This window comes from Ctenopharyngodon idella, chromosome 11, assembly GCF_019924925.1.
Source record: "Ctenopharyngodon idella isolate HZGC_01 chromosome 11, HZGC01, whole genome shotgun sequence".
NCBI lineage: Eukaryota > Metazoa > Chordata > Actinopteri > Cypriniformes > Xenocyprididae > Ctenopharyngodon > Ctenopharyngodon idella.
Window position 1 is genome coordinate 4,936,764 of NC_067230.1, and position 22,504 is coordinate 4,959,267.

At 37.8% G+C, this 22,504-nt stretch overlaps 1 protein-coding gene across 1 annotated transcript in view; it reads left to right on the forward strand.

The window, feature by feature from the left end:
• The window catches only part of LOC127522764 (inactive N-acetylated-alpha-linked acidic dipeptidase-like protein 2), a 317,380-nt gene that overhangs the window by 2,074 nt on the left and 292,802 nt on the right, over positions 1-22,504 (forward strand). The gene's annotated exons all lie outside the window — the stretch shown is intronic.

Below are 22,504 nucleotides of genomic sequence, written 5' to 3' on the forward strand. Positions count from 1 at the left end.
GTGGCCCTGGAGGTAATGACTCCCTTAATCTGAGCTACTTTGAACTTCACTTCTTCTATTCTGTTTTATAAAGGTCAGACTTGGGATGCTTTAAAACCTCAAGATGCAACAGATTTACAGTGTTACATCAGATACCTTACATCATTTTGTTTTTTAAAGGAATTGTTCACCCAAAAATGACATTTCTGTGATTAAACAAACCCGTATGACCTTCTTTCTTCTGTAGAATACAAAAGGAGAACATGTAAAGACTGTTTTCCATGGTCTTTTGCATGCACTTAAAATGAATGGAGACTGAAGCTTTAAAGCTTTAAAAAAGACACAAAAGCACCATAAAATATCATACAAGTGGTTTAGACTCATGCAATATATTCTAAGTCTTCTGAAGCCATACAGTAGCTTTTTGTGACAAAAAGAGCGTGTTACTGAAAATCTTGAAATCCACCCGAACTGTCCTTGGCACAGCCATGAGTTCATGAGAAAAGATGCGACGTCAAATTGTATCACTCTGTCTCACTCTTTGAGACAGACCTTTACAATGAATGAATGGTTGGTAATAAATCAGACTGATCTAGTTCATGTGTTCAACTCGCTGACATTATTATCCTGTTTTATGATACAATTATTGTGTTTTTATGTCCTTTTGTGAAGCTTTAAAGCTCCAGTCCCCATTCACTGTAATTGCCCTCCACAAATTTATTTAATCTTAAATATTATTTAATTTCAGTATATTAAAACAATCCATTTACATTCCACAGTTGTTGTTTAATTTTTCTGTGTTCTTTTAGGTTTTGTGACTATATTTAATGTTTAGGTTCTTTTTATGCTTTGTCTGCACAGTAGTATGTATAATGTCTGTCTGTGACTTTTAAGATGAAGCTTGGCAGACAGATCTGTAGAAATGCGAGATTGAAAAAGAACGAGAGAGTAATCACAAGACAGGTTGATGAGCATGCATGTTGTTGTTTCCTGTATTGTATCTGCATGTTGCTAGTTTTGAAAGTGTTTTTTAGACCTCATACCTTCATCAAAACACCCGTGTGGACTTTGTGTGTAACACATGGTAAAGAAATATAAACACTCCACCTGCCCCGCACCAAACTTATTCCACTGGTTGACCCAATGTTATTAGGTGGGTTGTTCAACCAAACAGATTAGAATTCACCCAGTATATTATTTCTGCTGAAATGATATGCTTCACCTTTAACTAATCAAATGCCTCCTTTTTTGCTCACAACTCAGTAAAACTCTCTCATGAGTTATAAACTAACCTTCCAAATAAGATTCATTGTTACAACAGCAGAGATTTTGACAGATGCACTAGCACAGCCTCATTTTAAAGTGTTGACAGCATTGTAAATTTGCAACCATTACATTCAAGCATGTTTACCTGCGAATTAATGATGTCCTCTGGGTGCTGATGGTTGGGGAACAATCTATAATTTTGTTTTTCTCATACAGTACGTTGATAGCTGTGAATTAATTAGACCACTTCAACTACTGAGGGTCATATATATATATATATATATACAAACCCGATTCCAAAAAAGTTGGGACACTGTACAAATTGTGAATAAAAAAGGAATGCAATAATTCACAAATATCATAAACTTATATTTTATTCACAATAGAATATAGATAACATATCAAATGTTGAAAGTGAGACATTTTGAAATGTCATGCCAAATATTGGCTCATTTTGGATTTCATGAGAGCTACACATTCCAAAAAAGTTGGGACAGGTAGCAATAAGAGGCCGGAAATATTAAATGTACATATAAGGAACAGCTGGAGGACCAATTTGCAACTTATTAGGTCAATTGGCAACATGATTGGGTATAAAAAGAGCCTCTCAGAGTGGCAGTGTCTCTTAGAAGTCAAGATGGGCAGAGGATCACCAATTCCCCCAATGCTGTGGCGAAAAATAGTGGAGCAATATCAGAAAGGAGTTTCTCAGAGAAAAATTGCAAAGAGTTTGAAGTTATCATCATCTACAGTGCATAATATCATCCAAAGATTCAGAGAATCTGGAACAATCTCTGTGCGTAAGGGTCAAGGCCGGAAAACCATACTGGATGCCCGTGATCTTCGGGCCCTTAGACGGCACTGCATCACATACAGGAATGCTACTGTAATGGAAATCACAACATGGGCTCAGGAATACTTCCAGAAAACATTGTCGGTGAACACAATCCACCGTGCCATTCGCCGTTGCCGGCTAAAACTCTATAGGTCAAAAAAGAAGCCATATCTAAACATGATCCAGAAGCGCAGGCGTTTTCTCTGGGCCAAGGCTCATTTAAAATGGACTGTGGCAAAGTGGAAAACTATTCTGTGGTCAGACGAATCAAAATTTGAAGTTCTTTTTGGAAAACTGGGATGCCATGTCATCCGGACTAAAGAGGACAAGGACAACCCAAGTTGTTATCAGCGCTCAGTTCAGAAGCCTGCATCTCTGATGGTATGGGGTTGCATGAGTGCGTGTGGCATGGGCAGCTTACACATCTGGAAAGGCACCATCAATGCTGAAAGGTATATCCAAGTTCTAGAACGACATATGCTCCCATCCAGACATCGTCTCTTTCAGGGAAGACCTTGCATTTTCCAACATGACAATGCCAGACCACATACTGCATCAATTACAACATCATGGCTGCATAGAAGAAGGATCCGGGTACTGAAATGGCCAGCCTGCAGTCCAGATCTTTCACACATAGAAAACATTTGGCGCATCATAAAGAGGAAGATGCGACAAAGAACACCTAAGACAGTTGAGCAACTAGAAGCCTGTATTAGACAAGAATGGGACAACATTCCTATTCCTAAACTTGAGCAACTTGTCTCCTCAGTCCCCAGACGTTTGCAGACTGTTATAAAAAGAAGAGGGGATGCCACATAGTGGTAAACATGGCCTTGTCCCAACTTTTTTGAGATGTGTTGATGCCATGAAATTTAAAATCAACTTATTTTTCCCTTAAAATGATATATTTTCTCAGTTTAAACATTTGATATGTCATCTATGTTGTATTCTGAATAAAATATTGACATTTGAAACTTCCACATCATTGCATTTCTTTTTTTATTCACAATGTGTACAGTGTCCCAACTTTTTTGGAATCAGGTTTGTATATATATATATATATATATATGTATATACACACTACAAGTCAAAAGTGTTAACATGCCCATTTTGTCCTAATCACTTTATTATTATTATTTTCCACTATATTTACTGTAGATATAGTATATTGCATTAATACGCCTCGTAATCCTACTTCTGTTTCTTCCCATTTTTCTGAAAGGAATGCAGCACTAATGTATCGCACCAAGTACAGACTCCATTCAACTTTTAATCTGTAGATTATTTCATCTAAGCAATATCTATTGGTTTTATTAACTTTTCAGTGTCACAATTGATTTTTAACTTTTAAAGCACAAGTTAAAAAAAAAAGAAAAAAGCTCCCCCCTTTGACACTGATAGAGCATCTGCCATTCACAATCTGCCATTATTTGCTTTCTGAATTGTTGTTGGTGTTTTCTTTATTACGTCTGTTCATCTATCTTGTGCTGCCTTTCAAACACTTGCTTCAGGAAATGCAAATCTAGTTTGTTGAGCTTGTATCAACAATGCAAAAGCATTAACTAATTAGCAGATATGTGAAATATAACACCTGCTTTTACAGTCTTTGTTCAAACAACACTTTGCAGATCATATGTTCAAGGGTGTAGTAAATGAAAGTGTACTGTAGCAGTGCTAGTGATTCAGATTTCCCGATTTTCACAGCTTTCTTTTCCTTGTAACCTTAAGATTTAACAACACTACAGACAAGAGTTAGATAACCCCAGTTGCAGGAGATTTATTCATACTGAGGGCTGAGCAGACAGGTGAGTATAAACAGGTGAAGTAGAACAGAATTCAAACTGGAAGTCTTCTTTCTTAGGGCAAACATTAACTTCAGACTTAACGGTAAATAAGTTTTCCAACATTTAGCAAGTAGAGAATTCCAACTAAGATACAAACACAAAATTTCATTAAACATCACCTTTACAACTTAGAAAGTCCTTTAGATAATAACAAAGGCTTTTAAAATAGCGATTCTCTTTAAATCATCATTCACATGAAATGTAGAACACAGATCGTTGGCAAACATGATAAATTCTTCAAACAGATCTGTTCATCAAACAGGTAAGATAATCCAACAGGTAAGTTCAATCAAACAATTCCTTTCACAGAAGAGCCAATTAGCTTAGTCTATTCCTATACATCGCTGCAGTAGGCGTAAGGCTGAAGAGCCGATTCAACATAAATGGTCCAGGAGACCTAGGCGTTGCCATTGGGATGAGCAGCCGAGGTGAAGCCAGGGTGCCGGAGGACGGAGGCGGAGCTGGTGGGACTAAGGACCAAAGCGGAGCCAGAGGGAAGGCAGAGCTGAAGGGGTGGAGAGACGAAGTGCAGCTGAATGTCTGGAAGTCCGTGGCACAGGCAGAGCGACGGCTGACCAAGGCAGAACTAGAAGTATGAGGGAGTCCGGTGGAGCTGTAAAGACAACAGTCCCAGGTGGAACCGAGAGGGCAAGGAGCCAAGGTGGAGCTGACTGGTTGATGGGCCGAGGTAGAGTGATGGGCATGGAGGCTTGAGGTGAAGCCAGGGGAACGACACCCTTTGACAACATCAAAGACATCATTAACTGTAGCTATGTGATACCGTCAGCATCTGCCTCACAGACCTTGTAAGGTAATCCATACGTCTGCAGGACCAATTCTAGATATCTCTTAAGGGTTCGGCTTAAATTTCCTGCCAGTATCCATGAGAAGATACTAGTATCCAATCAACTCCAAAACAGATTCTTCAATTCTTGGTTATTATAGGAGGCAATATATCAAGAATTCCTCCACATACGTTTGAAGGTCCCTGTCATCCTGAAAAAGAGAACACAAAAGATTGTCGTAGAAGACTCCCGCTGTGTCCATGGTGACAGTCTGGCTTTTCTGTACTGACACTACAGACAAGCGTTGGATGAACCCAGTTGTGGGAGTTTTATTCAAACTGAGGACTGAGGAGACAGGTGAGTATAAACAGGTGAACTAGAACAGAATTCAAACTGGAAATCTTCTTTCTTAGGCCAAACATGTATTTCAAACTCGTCTTAACGGTAAATAAGTTCTCCAACATTAACAGGTAGGGAATTCCAGGTAAGATACAAACACAGATTTCATTAAACAACTTAGAAAGCCCATCAAATAATAACAAAGGCTTTGAAGATAGCGATTATCTTTAAACCACCATTCACATGAAATGTAGAACAACGATCGTTGGCAAACAGGATAAATTCATCGAACAGAAAAGTTCATCATACAGGTAAGTTGATCCAACGGATAAATTCAATCAAACAGGTAAGGTCAATCAAAAAGGTAAGTTCCTTTCACAGAAGCGCCATGTAGCTTAGTCTGTTCTTACAGATTGTTGCAGCACGGGTATATATATCGCACAGGTAAATATCACAAAAGGTAAGTTCTTAGTCCTTGAAATCAGAGCAGAAGGAGAGTTCTGGGTACGTACAGAAAGGCCAGGCACTGACTGAACTTGAGAGTGGAGTTTAAGGCAACATCCACACAAAGCCAGAGCTTTCCCTATCCAATCTTTTTTTTTCCTCGTTTCAACAAATATCTGCGTACACACGAAACCACTGAAACGACTCAAAACAATGTAGTATACATGCCAGATCAGTATGTGGCGCTGTAATTCTGCAATAGAGATACACTAAAAACAAATGCACGCTGTATACAAACTTTAGTAAAGCTTAGAAATAAAGCTTTATTTTAATAAAGCTTTAGCCTCGGTAGCTTCTGCAGCATGAACACAAGCATGTAGTCCGCTATTGTTGTTGTTGTTGCTGTGTTGTGCTGTTAACGGTGTCCGACTAGGGTCGACATGTGGGGTGATGACATCATCGTTTCACAAAATATACGGATTGGCTGTACACACGAAAACGCAAGGGCGTCAGATTTATCCACTCTGGGACCCGGTTTCAAAAAATAGCAGTTTCACCTTCTGAAAACGCCGGATTCCATCTGGATGAAACGCCTATACTACACAAAATTTTTGCGTATACAGCTAAACTCGTCTCTGTGTGGACGGGGCCTAAGTGCAAGTCCAAATGAGCTAGTAATAAGTGGTAAGGTGTGGGTGATTAGAGTGAGAGGGGGTTGAGAGACTGTGAGAGCGAGGCAGAGTCCAGGGTGTGCATGACATTAGCACTTTTCATTACAAATATTTAGATTTGATTTATTATTATCATACTGTACAATTAAATTCTGCTGTAAAGTTTGAGTCTCAGTCAAGGCATGTGGTGCCCCTTCTCCTAAAATACTGATATGGACAGTAAATGATTTCAGAATTTATTCTCTGGGTATCAGGCAACAGTTTGAGCACTGAAGTGCACCATGGGGAGATATACTCACAAAGCTTCCTTTTTTCCTCTATGTGTGACAAGCAGATGTATCTGTGCAATAGTCTTTGTGACAAATGCTAGCTTTGCATTATAATTCACATGACATTTCAAGTGATGAACAGACAGTGTCAGTTTACAGGTGGAACCACCAGACACCACTCTTGTGCCCCCTTATCAATCCCAGAGCAACAAATAATGCAGCAGCTTCTGACATAATGACACAAGTGACTTTTTACTGCCTCGTTGCTTAGATATTTTAACTGGATGCCTAAAAAGGCAATTTAGAGTTCAATGTCTATCTCAGAGGATTTTTGTACTACGTGTCTCAAACTTTGATAAAATATTCCCATGTCGAGTCATTACGAATAATAGTTATGGCCTGTCACGTGAGCAAAAATGTTGTTTCAAAAATGGCCTCTAGTCAAAGGTAATGTGAGCTGATTTTCGTCGCATCACGACTATGAATGTTTTTATAAGTAGTTTTTATAAGTAGTTTATAACTATAAGTTAAATTGAGTAATTTTTGCTCTACCAACGAAAATAGTTCTAAACAAAGTCAGTACATAAAGTTGTGCGACACATCTCCGGAAAACATACATGATGTATCAGAATTTGCCTACTAATGCTATGCCCTTAAAGTATGTATTCTTTTTGTGAAGAAAAAGTAAACACTTTTAAGTTTGCAGCAGAAGAGTAGGAAATACTACTGTACCACATCATAAAATTGTGCTGTGTCACATAGTTACATGCATTCTGTTATCGTAAATCAGCCTGTCAATCAGTGGCGTCAATTCACCAAAAGCCAAGGTTTGGCAAACTCTGATGCCATCATCAAATCTTACTCTCTTGACATGACAGTCAGACAAATTCTCTTTCATTCTGACCCTATACATGGTGCTGCAGCAGTCATTCTCAAATATCACAACAAGCACATCTACACGTATTGAAGCCATTTCACAAATTGAAATCAGTGAAATTGAAAATCATGCAAAGGTATAGCGATCACAGAGAAAAACAATCAAAATGCTGCTGACATCAGCACCAACCTCAACATATGACAGTTGTGTGTGTGTTGCGTCCAAAGATGAATCACATATAGCTTTGATCCGAACCCCAGCAAATTAGACAGTTATAGACCACTGTTAAAAGAATGCCAAGAACTTTCAAGTACTTCACACAACCTTTTCCAGCACTTCAAAGTGTAGATATTGATTATTAATAAATCAAACCCCTTTCAGTGCATCTCTACTTAACCAATGGTCTTGAACCTCCCCCATATAGTGTTTGAACTGAGCGCAATGGGTTGTAGGCAGTATATGCTGTTAGAGTGTGCACAGAGCCACACTTCAAAAACCTACCAGAAATAGTAGAACATCTGGGGACATTTGGCATACTGTTTTCAACATACTATGCTTTGGGACATACTTCTTTAATGATATGGATGTGTTACTCTCATCCTTCCCAGAGGATGGTACTCCTCTGGTGGTACTTAGAGACTTCAACATCCACCTAGAAAAACCTCAGGCTGCTCCACGCTCCACGCTTGCCTCATTTGACCTCAAGTGAGTGTCTACTGCGGCTACTCACAAATTCAAGTAATTATTTGGTCCTTTTTTACACACGCTACTAGTGTTGTCAAAAGTATTGGTACTTTGGTACCAAGTCGGTACTGAAATTTTGAAAATGTGAGGATACCATCATTTCTTTAGTACCGGGAGTACCGAGTATCTGGGTATATTTGGTACCCAGTAGGGCTCTTCCAGTATTTACAGGAATATGACACGAGTGAAGTGCAAAGCTTTGTTTACAGAAGAAATAATAGGTTAGAATTGCTAAATGTGACATCGCAGTCATGGAAACATTTTGGATTCATGCCGAATGAGAGAGGTACGTGAATCCATAAATTTAAGCTTTGCCGGCTTTGTATTTTGTTTTGTGAATCGCGATCTGGTCACCCGATTTATCCCGAATTTAACAATATTCCATTAGTTATTCCACTGAACATGGAATCTTTGTTTCTTTTCCCAAATCTTCACTCACGCAGGGGATTTCTTCCTTTCGTTCGCTTTTATGCCTATTATATTCGCATTCTTTACCGTGGTAAAGTAGAAAAAACACTGTAGGACAGAAACCTTTTTGCTTGCACGTCGGTTTCTATTAACACAGTTTGCGCTTGTTATTAGACTTTATAAGGCACGTCAAGTTTATTTGTATAGCATGTTTCACACACGCCGGTGATTTTTAGTTTCACTTTCTCTGGCAGCGCAAATCAAACATAGCCTGAATGTCTTATCCCTGTGGAGGATAAAACTCGCTTTTCAGACCTTTTACAACAAGTGTCAGTTGCTTGTAACATCAGGAGATAACATGAAGATATTTTTAAAGGGAAATGGTCTCTTTCCTGCTCATGTCCCACATCCCTCTCAAAGCGCAGAGCGGTAGGCTATGTGACGCATCTTTGTGTGGAAATAAAAAAAAAAGTATGTTTTTTAAAATAATATTTAACCTTCTTATTATTTAGGTTACCATTATTTACTGATATTTATTTCTTAGTTTTACAGGCTGTAGCGTGTCATTTCACTGACAGAATAGTTCAAATAGACACGCACGTCTGCTACAAAATGGATGTTTGAGCATTTGTTTATTTATTCTTTTATATTTCAAAATTTATTTCATTGAGGTATATATACTTACTCACAAACATACACACACACTCCAAATGTGTATATGTATAATTACCATTATATTTAATGTTTATAAAATAGTAAAATAGTTCCAACAGATTTTCCTGTGGTACCTATTTTTACCGAGAACCGTAAAATTTTTATGGTATTGGTACCGACTACTGGAATTTTGGTACCGTGACAACACTACACGCTACTGCTCCACAGATTATATGCTGATTACTCCACTGCACACCTCAGATCACTTCCTCCTCACTCTTAACCTCAGCCCAGCTCCTAACAGAACATGCACTCCTCCACAGGTCGCCTTTCGGCATAACCTACGCTCACTCTCACTCTCCCGTCTATCCTTTTTGGTCCACACTTCCTCCCCCTAATCAGTTGTCATCACTAGATACTATTGCCCCCTTTCAATCAGTCCAGTCTGCGCCACTCCCTCCATCCATCTGATGTTCTCTGCGAGCATCGTTCTAAACTCAGGGCTGCAGAGAGGAAGTGGCTCAAATTGAAAGATCCCACTGACCTTGGTTTGTACCAATCACTTCTCTCTTCCTTTTCTGCAAATGTCTCTACTGCTAAAATGACATACTACCACAACAAAACTAACAATTATTCTGACTCGCACGCTTTTCAAAACCTATTCCTTTCTTCTAAGTCCTCCTCCTCCCCCTGCTTCATCAACCCTAACAGCTTTCTTCATAAATAAAACAACAACCATCAGCAGTCAGTTCTCCACACCACAAAGTGACACATCTTAACAGCAAACACACACATTCTCCCCTCCTTCTGTCCTCTCTTGGACACAGAAGTCTCCAAACTCATCCTTTCCAATCACCCTACTACCTGTCCGCTTGATCCTATCCCCACTCATCTCCTTCAAGACATTTCTTCTTCAGTCGCACCTGCACTCACATCATCAACACCTATATAAACACTGGTACCATTCCTACAGCATTTAAGCAGACTCTGATAACTCCTCTGATTAGGAAACCCACTCTAAATTCCAGCACTTTTAGAAAACTACAGACCGGTATTTCTTCTTCCATTCATTGCTAAGACACTTGAACGAGTCTTGTTCAACTAAGTCTCTACCTTTCTTACATAGAACAACCTCCTGGACAACAACCAGTCTGGTTTCAAAAGCGGCCACTCAACTGAGACTGCCCTGCTCATCTTCAAATCATTTCCAAAATCATCTTCAAATCATTTCCAAATCAGTAGTCATCTTGCTGTATTTGTTTGCTACTTTTGACACAGTTAACCACCAGAACCTCTTGTCAACCCTCATGATGAAAGGCATCTCAGGAACCGCACTCCAGTGGTTCAAGTCTTACCTCTTAGGTGTCTTGTAGAGGTGAGTTGACTGAGTCACAACCTCTAGCTACTGGGGACAGAACCGCTTGTGGTCTCAGCCAACCCAACACTTTATCATAGCTTCTCCATTCAACTAGGTTTGTCAACCATAACTCCATCGAATACAGCCAGGGACCTTGGAGTTGTGATTGATGGTCAGTTAAACTTCACAGATCACATTTCTAGAACTGCCCTGTCTTGCAGATTTGTCTTATACGACATTAAAAGATCAGGACCTTCCTATTGGAGCATGCTGCACAATTCCTTGTCCAAGCTCTTGTTCTATCAAGACTGGACCATTGTAATGCTCTTTGCAGGCCTTCCAGCATGCACTATCAATCCTCTGCAACTGATCCAGAATGCTGCAGCAGGAGAGGTCTTCAACCAGCCAAAGAGAGCGCATGTCACACCTCTCTTCATCAATTTGCACTGGTTGCCAATTGCCACTCACATCAAATTCAAGGCACTGATGTTTGCCTACAGAACGACTGGCTCTGCACCCGTATACTTAATCTCACTATTTCAGACTCGCGTGCCCTCCAGAAGCTTGCATTCTGCAAGTGAACGGCGCCTTGTGGTGCCTTCCCAAAGAAGCACGAAATCACTTTCACAGACCTTTACCTTGACTGCTAGTGGAATGACCATCCTAACTCAACCTGAGCTTCAGAGTCTTTAGTCGTTTTCAAGAAACGGCTAAAGATGCATCTTTTTGTTAACACTTGACCCATTAATATTAACACTTGCTATTCTATTCTGTATATCTATTTATTTTGTATTTATTAAAAAGAAATTGATGAATGCTTTGTAAACAAGTCCCAGTTCGGCGCTGGATTTGCAGATCGCAGGTGGTGAGTAAAGCTGCATCAGATGTCTGTGTTTTGTTGGCAATCGGCGCGCAAATGCATATAATGTAAACAACACAAACGTTTTTGTTTCCTTTTTATTTATAATGATGTCGCAGCTAGCAGACGATCTCTACACAAAAGCTGCGCATGCTCGTGACTCTTTAGCTCCGCCCACAGCACTGACAGCAGGAATGCCTCCAGGAGCTCGGCTTTTTTCGGAAAGACTTGGTTTAGCGTATCTATCTTTTATAAATATGTTAAAATTAACGTTTCGGAGATATGAAGGATGCATTGTTACTCTATATGTACTTAAGATTAACATGAGATTGGCAGAAACTGTGTGTGATACCCCCCCTTCAACATCAGCACAAATCAAATAGTTTTTTTTTTCTTTTTTTTTTTTTAAAACAGAGACTTCACTGTCACCTCACATTCCCAAATGAATGATAGTGATGCTAATTTCCAATTGGTTAAACTGATGTGTTACAACACTCCCTGGTCTACCATACAATCTTTCACACTTAGCTCCTCAGATTAGATACTTTTGAGAGACAAAGGTGATTAGATGCTTCCCTGGAGTTTATGTACTGTGAATATAACAGTATTTTGTTTTTGATATTGAGGCTGTTATGTTGTTTAAACACAAATACTTGTACACATATATAGGAGGTTCTGAGCAGAAATGCTTGGTAAACAGGGCTCACTGCTCTACTGTTTGAGTTGCATCCTTGAAAGCCCTCAGAGATAGTGTGTGTTTGTGCACTGCAGCTGTTAATAATGGCTTAGTTCCACATTAGACTGTTGCATTGCAACCTGTTCAGAGACTGATCACTTAATTAATGAGCACAGGCTGATGATAGACTAACAAGGGCTAATTAATGTGACAGCACCTTATTTTTCCAATATCGCAATAAAGGCCAGCTGTCAATGACAGCCAAATGACTGAAATGAGAATGAGAAATAGTGACTAGTTTTCTTTTCAAACTATTTTTACTCCATTGAATTTTTCCATGTCTGTATAACCATATACCTTAAAGTCTTGGCTATGAAAACATTTGCACTATTATCCACTATCCCAAAAAAAAAAAAAAAAAAAAAAGGTTAGTTCATTAAACAAATTTGACCTTTAGTGGGGCATGTTGTCAAAATGTGTACCATTAAAAAGTTAAATTCACAAACAAATTGTAAACAATAAAACAGTTATGAAACACTAAATAATTCATGAACCAAATATTATAATTACTAAATATAAATAATGTTTCATTATTTAACATTAGTTAACTACATAAGTCAACATGAACTAACAATGAACATTACATCTGCATTTATTAATCTTAGTTCATGTTAATTTCAGCATTTACTAATATATTTTTGAAATGGAAAGTTGTATCTGTTAACATTAGTTAATGCACTGTGAACTAACATAAATCATTATACACTCCCCGGCCATTTTATTAGGTGCACCTTGCTAGTACCTGGCTAGACCTGCTTTTGCCTTTAGAACTGCCTTAATTCTTCATGGCATAGGTTCAACAAGGTGCTGGAAACATTCCTCAGAGATTTTGGTCCATATTGGCATGATGGCATCACACAGTTGCACATTTTATGGCTGCACATCCATGATGCAAATCTATAGACGTAGATGGAAATCAGCACATTTCAGGGACACACTCTCTACCTCCAGAAGTTCAAAGGTTCCTATCTCATCTGAATATCTTATAGATTCTGAACCTGATTTTTTCTTTTTTATCCAACTCCCACAAAGAAAACCCATAAAGGTAAGCGGGGAGCCGGCAAACATGAGGAAAAAGATCATCAGACACCAGCAGCGGAGACTTTTTTTTTTTTTTAATCTCACCAATCATAATTTGTCTAAGACTAAAGAAAGGATTTTAAATAAGGGGGTATCATTTGTTCCTACATGCACTAATCCTTTCAGACTCAAAGTGGAATTGTTCAAGTTCTTTCGTTCTTTAAAACTGCTATATTTTTCTACAAGTATCCCACAGCCCCTGGAAAGCAAAAAAGGCTACACTTCCTTTTAAAGGAAGACCACCTTCTGCCCCCCAATGTCCAGTGCTCCAATTGACACTTTTGTGAAACTGGTTGAGAGGGATGTTGATACCCATCTTTGTCATAAAATGTCATCTTCGTAAAACTGTGCCCAAGATGAACTACAAGCTGTCTATTCCCTGCAGAAAAAAAACAGTAATGTTATTGTCAAGCCTGTGGATAAGGGTTGTGGTATTGTTCTAATATCCAGGGAATCATATGATCAGGAAGTACAATGTCAAATTAACATTGATGATTTCTACACAAAATTGAATGGGGACCTCACCCAATCTCTTTACAAAGACATTGATAGATTTCTTGAATCAGCTTTTAACAATCAAATGATTTCTAAAACAGAATTGCAGTTTTTAACATGCAAATACCCAGTTAGGCCAAGTTCTATATGTGTTACCCAAAGTACACAAGACACTTTTAAATCCTCCAAGACGTCCTATTGTCAGTTGTGTAGTATATCTTACAGCAATGAGACATTTGTTGGATTTAAGGGCCCTCATTTATCAAACGAACATAGAAACCAGCGTACATCCGAACAAAAAAATCAGCTTACGACAATGCTCATGTGTGATTCATTAAACTTTCGCATGCGGCCAATTCCGTCGCACGAATGAACGGGTGTTGATAAATGTGGCGGCTGAAAACTGTCGTCATTTAAATATCACGCCCCAAATTTTAGAAGCCTCGCCCTATAGTTTACGACACAGAGAAACGTAACCCGGCCATGAAGAGGAAGTAATCACATGAAAAAGAAATTTATCTTACTCTAGAAACACCCCTCAACCTCGTAATTGCAAAAAAAAAAAAAAATAATAATAATTTAAAAATAAAATACCAGTAAATAAAACAAAAAACTTTATTAACATATATAAACTTGGTTATTTTAGTACCCCTCTTCACTCCACAGAAAATCCTTAAAATGTATTTTATTCAGAACAGAACAAGAACAAAAAATAAGTAGCTATAAAAATATATATCAAATTAAAGATTGAAACACAAATTAGGCTATAGTGGCATTCATTATAAAGCAGAAATTTATTTAAAGCAAAACTGACCATTAAACTGAGCAGTGTTAACTTTCTCTGCATTTGGTTTGCTGACAAATGGCTGAAATGTAAAGTTAGCAATGCTAGAACTGATATCGTCTGCGTGTGAGTGAGGCGCTCGCGCAATCAATTGGATTTAATAAAATAAAGAAAATGAATACAACACGTCAAATGAGCGTAGCCTGTACTAGCCCTACTTGATGCAGTTTTTCTCTTTTATTTTGTTAATCTGTTAATTATTTCAGTGAAATATATATTTCGTGTAGTCCTATTATTTTATTCCTTGTATATATTATTCTGTTTTTCTCTGCATTGCAGGTGTATGGTGTGTGAATCCTAATGATCTGTTGATGTTGCCATTTGTGCATGCAAAGCGAAATCCCTGGAAAGAAAAAAAAAAAAAACATTTGTGGTATTTTAAGACACTCATCTATTCTAATTTAATTTTAATTTGGCATTTTAATCGTGTCGTTTAATGGTTAATGATCGTCGATCAGGAAAATAAACTAAATGTTCTCATAACAATTCTCCACCATATTTACTGCTGCACGCAAGTTCCTGCTCACTCAAAAACGTGCGTACACGAGCTGAGACCTGACGTGAGATTTGATTGTAGCCACCGCTGACGCTCATATTGATAAATGCCAAATTTTGCATGGAAATGAGCGTACGATCGTTTGATAATTGAACTTCTTGTTGATATGGCAGAACTTGTATTGACCAAGAGCTCCTTCATATAAAATAAGGAGTTTAATCTACAGAAGGATGGTACAGCAATAATAGCGACATTTGCACCTGATTATGCATGCTGCTTTGTCATTTTTCAAACAGGAACATATTTTCAACAATAATCCATTTTCTTCTAATACATTGATGACATCTTTTTGATTTGGTTGGGAGAGGACAATGATTTAGATTGTTTGTTTATTATTTAAATGACCTTGTCCCGACTGTTAGCCTTCATTTAACATGCGAGCTTTGATAAGATAATTTTTTGGACACTTATGTTTGTGTCAATGATAGCACTTTATCTACAACTCTTTATAGAAAACCTATGGATTGAAACAGCATTCCTAATGCTAAAAGCCAATGTTTTTTGTTTTAGCTATGAATAAAATAATAATATTCATAATATAATGCATCGGCGCTGCACAGACTTATCTGCGTATCACATCAAAGTACCGCGAGCACAACCAAATGCTACTCGTTATGCTTTTGAATCGCCCTCGCGGTACTTTGATGTCATACACCAATCGACCTGCGTAGCGCCGATGCATCTCGAACAAGCCTATCGTCTGGATTGTTAGTATACCCTAGTTTGGTTGGCCATGTAATCCATGTAATCATGTGACTCTTTATATTAAGATGGCTCCTGCACTGAGCTTTTGGAGTTTTTGGTGAGAAATTGGAGTTTTTGGTGTATGCACCTCATTTGGGCAATTTTTAAGGCGTGGTGAGTTCCTGGCTTTTCTTCAAATCTCCCGTTCTACTACATCCCAAAGGTGCTCTATTGGATATAGATCTGGTGACAGTGGAGGCCATTTGAGTATAGTGAACTCATTGTCATGTTCACGAAACCAGGTTGAGATGATTTCAGCTTTGTGGCACGTTATCTTGCTGGAAGTAGCCATCAGAAGCTGGGTACATTGTGGTCATAAAGGGATGGACATGGTCAGCAACAATACTCGGGTAGGCTGTGGAGTTTAAACAATGCTCAGTTGGTACTAAAGGGCCCAACATGTGGCAAGAAAATGTCCCCCACACCATTACACCACCACACCACTACCACTAGCCTGCATGGTTGATACAAGACAGGATGGATCCATGCTTTCATGTTTTTTATGCCAAATTCTGACCGTACCATCTGAATGTCGCAGCAGAAATCGAGTCTCATCAGAACAATGTTTTTTCAATCATCTATTGTCCAATTTTCGTGCGCCTGTGTAAATTGTAGCCTCAGTTTCCTTTTCTTAGCTGACTTGAGTGGCACCCGCCACTTCTGCTGCTGTAGCCCATCTGCTTCAAGGTTCGATGCGTTGTGTGTTCAGAGATGCTCTTCAGCAAACCTTGGTTGTAACAAGTGGTTATTTCAGTTACTGTTGCCTTTCTATCTGCTCAAATCATTCTGGCCATTCTCCTCTGACCTCTGGCATCAACAAGGCATTTTTGCCCACAAAACTGCCACTCATTGGATATTTTCTCTTTTTTTGGACCATTATCTGTAAACCCTAGCGATGGTTGTGCGTGAAATTACCGGTAGATCAGCAGTTTCTGAAATACTTTGCCATGTGATTGACTGATTAGATATTTGCGTTAACGAGCTGTTTGGACAGGTGTACCTAATAAAGTGGCCGGTGAGGGTGTTTTTATTAGCTGACATTAACAAAGATTAATAAATGCTGTGAAAATATATTGCTTATAGTTGGTTCATATTAATAAATGCATTAACTAATGTTATTTGTTAATGTTGTAACAAATAAGACCTTATTGTAAAGTGTTACCACATAAACAACATTCAACTAGCCCCAGTTACAGTATTTCTGTATTTTTTTTTTTTATGGTACGGTATGGCAGTTATGTAAAATTGTGCTGTTCTGTACATGTATTTTCTCTGTGTGTCAAGTTTTCTAAATGTTATCACGCTGACAATAACTCTCTATACTGGTGTTTGAGTGACAGTAACTTATTGTCCTGATGAAGCATCATTCTGTAGACCGGAGATGTAAGAATCAGGAGTCCAGATGGTAGCACAAGTGAGATTGGGGCATTCAGCTCCGTCAATACATTAAGAGCTTCCTTTATGAATAAAGCCAATGATTAGATGCTAAGAGGATTGGCTGCCCATGACTGTTATGTAGGACAAGCAACCTCTTTTCAGGGGAAAATGAATGTAAGATAAAGGAGAGAAAGAAACAGTGCAGCTATTGTGGCTGTTCAGACTATGTTTAAAAAGATTATCTTCTAGCACTTTTTATTGCCACCCAAACCCCGCTCTCTAAAACACCCCTTGCTTCAGACAAACACTTAAAGCTATATCAGTAATCCAATGAGCAACTCCCTGCCCTTATAACACTTATCATTTTATGCCTGTGTTTTTAACCACCTCCAAATATATGAAAAAAAAGCTTTCCAGGAATTGTTTTTATCTTGGTATTTTTGTCCAATGTTCTTTATTAGAAAGGAAAATATTATATAAGAAAATGAGTTGAAGTTTATTTTTCAAGTTTATGAAGTTTATTTTTCAGGCTTTTGTTCCTGCTACTTCAAACTAAAATGCTTTCTCATACTGACTTATTACTCACACCAAAACTGAAAGAAACTATAGAAAAAACTTCTCATGTTTCTCCACATTAAATACTGAAATCATGCAAAAAATATAGCATGACACTTAAGGCTGTGCCGCTGTGATTCGGCTGTGTTTATATACAATACATAATTTATATACAGTCATTCAGCATACAAGTTAAAGGATTAGTTCACTTTCAAATAAAAATTAGCCCAAGCTTTTCTCACCCTCAAGCCTTCCTAGGTGTATATGACTTTCTTCTTTCTGACGAAAATAATCAGAGAAATATTAATAAATATCTTGACGCATCCCAGCTTGTATGGCAGTGAATGGGACCAATGAGTATGAGCTGAATAAAGTGCTTCCATCCACATTCATTCATCATAAACATATTCCACATGGCTCCGGGGGGTTAATAAAGTCCTTCTGAAGCGAAGTGATGTGTTTGTGTAAAAAAAAAATCCATATTTAAACAAGTTATGAAGTAAAATATCTAGCTTCCACCAGACCACTTTCTGTATGTAACATACAAAGAAAGTGTAAAACTCTAGCAGTTCACGAAGCTTACGCTACGTCCTACGCCTTCCCTATTCAACTTACGAAAAAGTGTAACTGATGCAACGCCAGTTTACACTTTCTTCGTAACTTGAATACGGAAGGCGGTCTGGCAGGAAGCTAGATATTTTACTTCATAACTTGTTTAAATATGGATTTTCTTTTTACACACATGCGTAGCTTCACTTCAGAAGGCCTTCATTAATCCCCCGGAGCCATGTGGAGGATACGTTTATGATGGATGGATGTGGATGGATGCATTTTCTTAAGCATCTACTCTTTGGTCCCGTTCACTGCCATTATAAAGCTCGAATGCGTCAGGATATTTATTAATATTTCTCTGATTATGTTCATCGGAATGAAGAAAGTCATATACACCTAGGATGGCTTGAGGGTGAGTAAAGCTTGGGCTAATTTTCATTTGAAAGTTAAATAATCCTTTAATATAAGAAATATTTCCAAACCAAGCCACAGAAGAACATACCATTGAATCTCTAATCAACATGGTTTCAGTCTTGAATGAACAAATCAGATGAAAGAACAATTCAATGACTCACTCATAATGTCACTTGTCGCCACCAACAGGCATAATGATGTAACAGAAAACATCACTGCCCAATTACTAGTAAAATGGCAGTTTGTCTGGATGCCCAAAAACAGAAAAGCAGAATGATACAAACAACGATTGTCACAGCTGCATGTTGATTACATTTACAGTACATTAAACTAGACAATCACTAAACTGTCTTTTATAAACAGGCTGAATTCAAGCCCGACTGGTGTGGGTTTATTTCACTCAGTGCTTACCATTAGTGGAATCATACAAAAGTATCCTATTGATTGGTCATTCTGTATTTGTGGAAGCTCTGTTTGAGGGAGTTATTTTTTTTACTCTTTCATTCTACATTTAAACAAGCCTTAATGCATCTTTGCAAAGCTGTGCAGAAGGCTGTCCATGCTACAGGTATTGATCGAGAAAGATGCAGGACAGAAGAGATGTTCTCGTGGGGCTTTTTAATGGAAACACATTGTGATGAATCACAAGCTTCCATCTCATGATTGATAATGTTGCTTACCATTTACAAGTCACTCTCCCCAGATAGTGCCCAAGATTAATGAAGTATTGTACGTCCTTTCTCCTCAGAAAGGGAGAAAACAAGGGGAAATATGTGTTATTGACGTCAACAGGTTAAAGGCAAATCAAGAGAGCATGGAATGATGGCATAACATGTTCTTTTGTGTGTGTGTGTGTGTGTGTGTGTGTTTCAGATCTGTTTTTCTCATTTGGACATTTGCAGATATCTTTCATCTAATTGATTTTAGGTCTGATTCATTTGGAAGTGTGTGAACGTTTTTAATAGTAAGGACATTAAAATGTATGGTAACACTTTATTTTAGGGTCTTTTAACTAGTTGCTTATTAGCATGCATATAACTAAAATATTGGCTATTTATTAGTACTTATTAAGCACATATTAATGCCTTATTCGGCATGAGCTTATTCTACATTCATAATCCTACCCAATACCTAAACTTAACAACTACCTTACTAACTATTAATAAACAGTAAATTAGGAGTTTATTGAGGGAAAAGTCATAGTTAATAGTTTATATGTGTTCCCTATACTAAAGTGTTACCAAATGTATTTCTAAGTTGAGGAAGGTGCAAGTGCAAGGCAAAAGTTGAGGCATGTTGTGCATAATAAAACAGATTATAGGATTTAACAGTAAAGGTCAAGTCTCATAACACTCTCTGCAAATTAGCTTCTTGATAATGTTGCAAATCACACTCATAACTGTATGTTGTACGCTATTTTGTTTTATTATGGACCAAAGCCTGTTTCTAAACCAGAACGTATAGTAAATTACGACTAGTAAATTAAAGGATTAGTTCACTTTCAAATGAAAATTAGCCCAAGCTTTACTCACCCTCAAGCCATCCTAGGTGTATATGACTTTCTTTCTGATGAACACAATCTGAGAAATATTAATAAACACTCTGACGCATCCAAGCTTTATAATGGCAGTGAACAGGGTTCACGAGTATGAGCTGAAGAAAGTGCATCCATCCAACATAAACGTGTACTCCACACGGCTCCAGTGGGTTAATAAAGGCCTTCTGAAGCGAATCGATGCCTTTGTGTAAAAAAAAAATATCCATATTTAATAAGTTATGAAGTAAAATATCTAGCTTCCACTAGACTGCCTTCCGTATTTAACGTACAAAGAAAGTGTTAGCCCGGTATTACCCCCCCCGGAGCCGTGTGGAGTACACGTTTATGATGGATGGATGTGGATGGAAACACTTTCTTCAGCTCATACTCGTGAACCCTGTTCACTGCCATTATAAAGCTTGGATGCGTCAGGATATTTATTAATATTTCTCTGCTTGTGTTCATCAGAAAAAAGAAAGTCATAAACACCTAGGATTGCTTGAGGGTGAGTAAAGCTTGGGCTAATTTTCATTTGAAAGTGAACTAATCCTTTAAGATTATTGTTAGGGTGGCTGTTAAGCCCAAACACCAATTTTGCCAATAAGTTCAGAAGTTATTTTTTTATTTAAACACAAATATATCCAACACTGACAGCAATGCTTATCAAAGTAAGCCAACATATTGTCTGCTATGTAAAGTCTATTGGCTATGAAATGCTCAAACCATGCAATATTGTTTTAAAGTAGATATATTTACAAACACATATAATCTTTAATATAGCTTACATTGGCTTTACAATAATAAAACTGTATTAATATTGTTTATTTGGGGTAACATACAATTTAGATGTTATGTGCTACTAGTTTCTTACCTAATGATTCTGGAAACCTGAGAGAAAATGATAGTTTTTCTTTTTGAAAATTACAGATCTCATATAGCTGGTGTATTAATTTAGGATTTAGGTAATAGATTAAACTTGGCATTGTGTACTATAAATACTGTTTTATCTAATGACAATGTTCTCATGTGTAAGTTGCCTTGTATAATAGTGTCGACTAAATGGATAAATGTAATTCATCAATCAGTAAGCAATACTTCAAAAGTTTGGTCATATTTAACAATTCTGTTATAGAATGTCAGGTATCCTATATATATATATATATATATATATATATTTGTTATTTGAGTGATGCTGTCGATTGTTGAAGAACACAATGGATGTGAAGAACATTTCAGAGACCTAATACAACTCAGTTTATAATTCCCACAGGGACTCATTATAAAGCCAAGACTGAGGGAAGCGATTAATTCAAAGGGTTTTGATATTAGTTTTAAGGGGGCAGGCAGTCTATTGGAGCGTGAAAGCAAGATCTGTGAGTGGAGGATGGAAGGGAAAGGACTGAGGTGACAGGGCAGGCCGCTGTTTTAAGTTACCTCTACAGTCACCACTGAACTACAAAGTGAATCTATACTCCTCTGAATTCATGCCATCCTTCTTATCTTCAAGCCATCTCTGAAACGGGAGGCTGCCTCAGAAAAGAATGCTCTGGCTCTTTATTCCTCTCTAGAATTTTATATGTTTTAAATATATATGTGTGCTGGTGGTTCCAAACATATATGTTCTTGTTACTTTGAGTCTTTTAGTTGTTCTGTTAAGTTCAGTTGTAAAAATTCTCCTTTTAATGTGCTGTCAAACACAGGGCCCCTGATAGTTCAAAAGTAGGTCCTGTTACTCAAATAGAAACAGGGTTTACTCTGGGGGTTCTAGGTGGGGAGGAGAGTGGTTGTTGTAGTCCACAAAAATAGTTTTTGTCATTTTGCATTTGGAATATAACTGAAGATGTCAGAATTGCTGTTTGTTTTTGTATCATATTCTAGACAATCTGTTAACCATATTCAAGGTTTTTGTAAAGTTGTGAAGTTTGACTGCTATTCACTACATAGATAATGATATCTTTACTTATTTGATGGTGGAATTTGTTGCCATGGTTATGGTTTTAGCATGTTTAGAGTAATGTATTGTGGTAACCCTGGATTTCCTTCTATGTTTCATTCTCGGGAAACAGTATGGAAATTCAATTAGAATGATAGATATATTCATCAATGGGGTGAGTCAAGTGCAATAACCTCAGTCATGCAAATACAGAAGCTCAGATGGCGGCATCGGCTGTGGTGAAAGAGAGAGAGGCTACACTTGCCTGCTGATAAAGCGCTTGGTGAATGCAGTTTTTGGTTTTTTATTCCTTGGTTGACGTATTTGCAATTGAAACAGGAAGTTTGGGT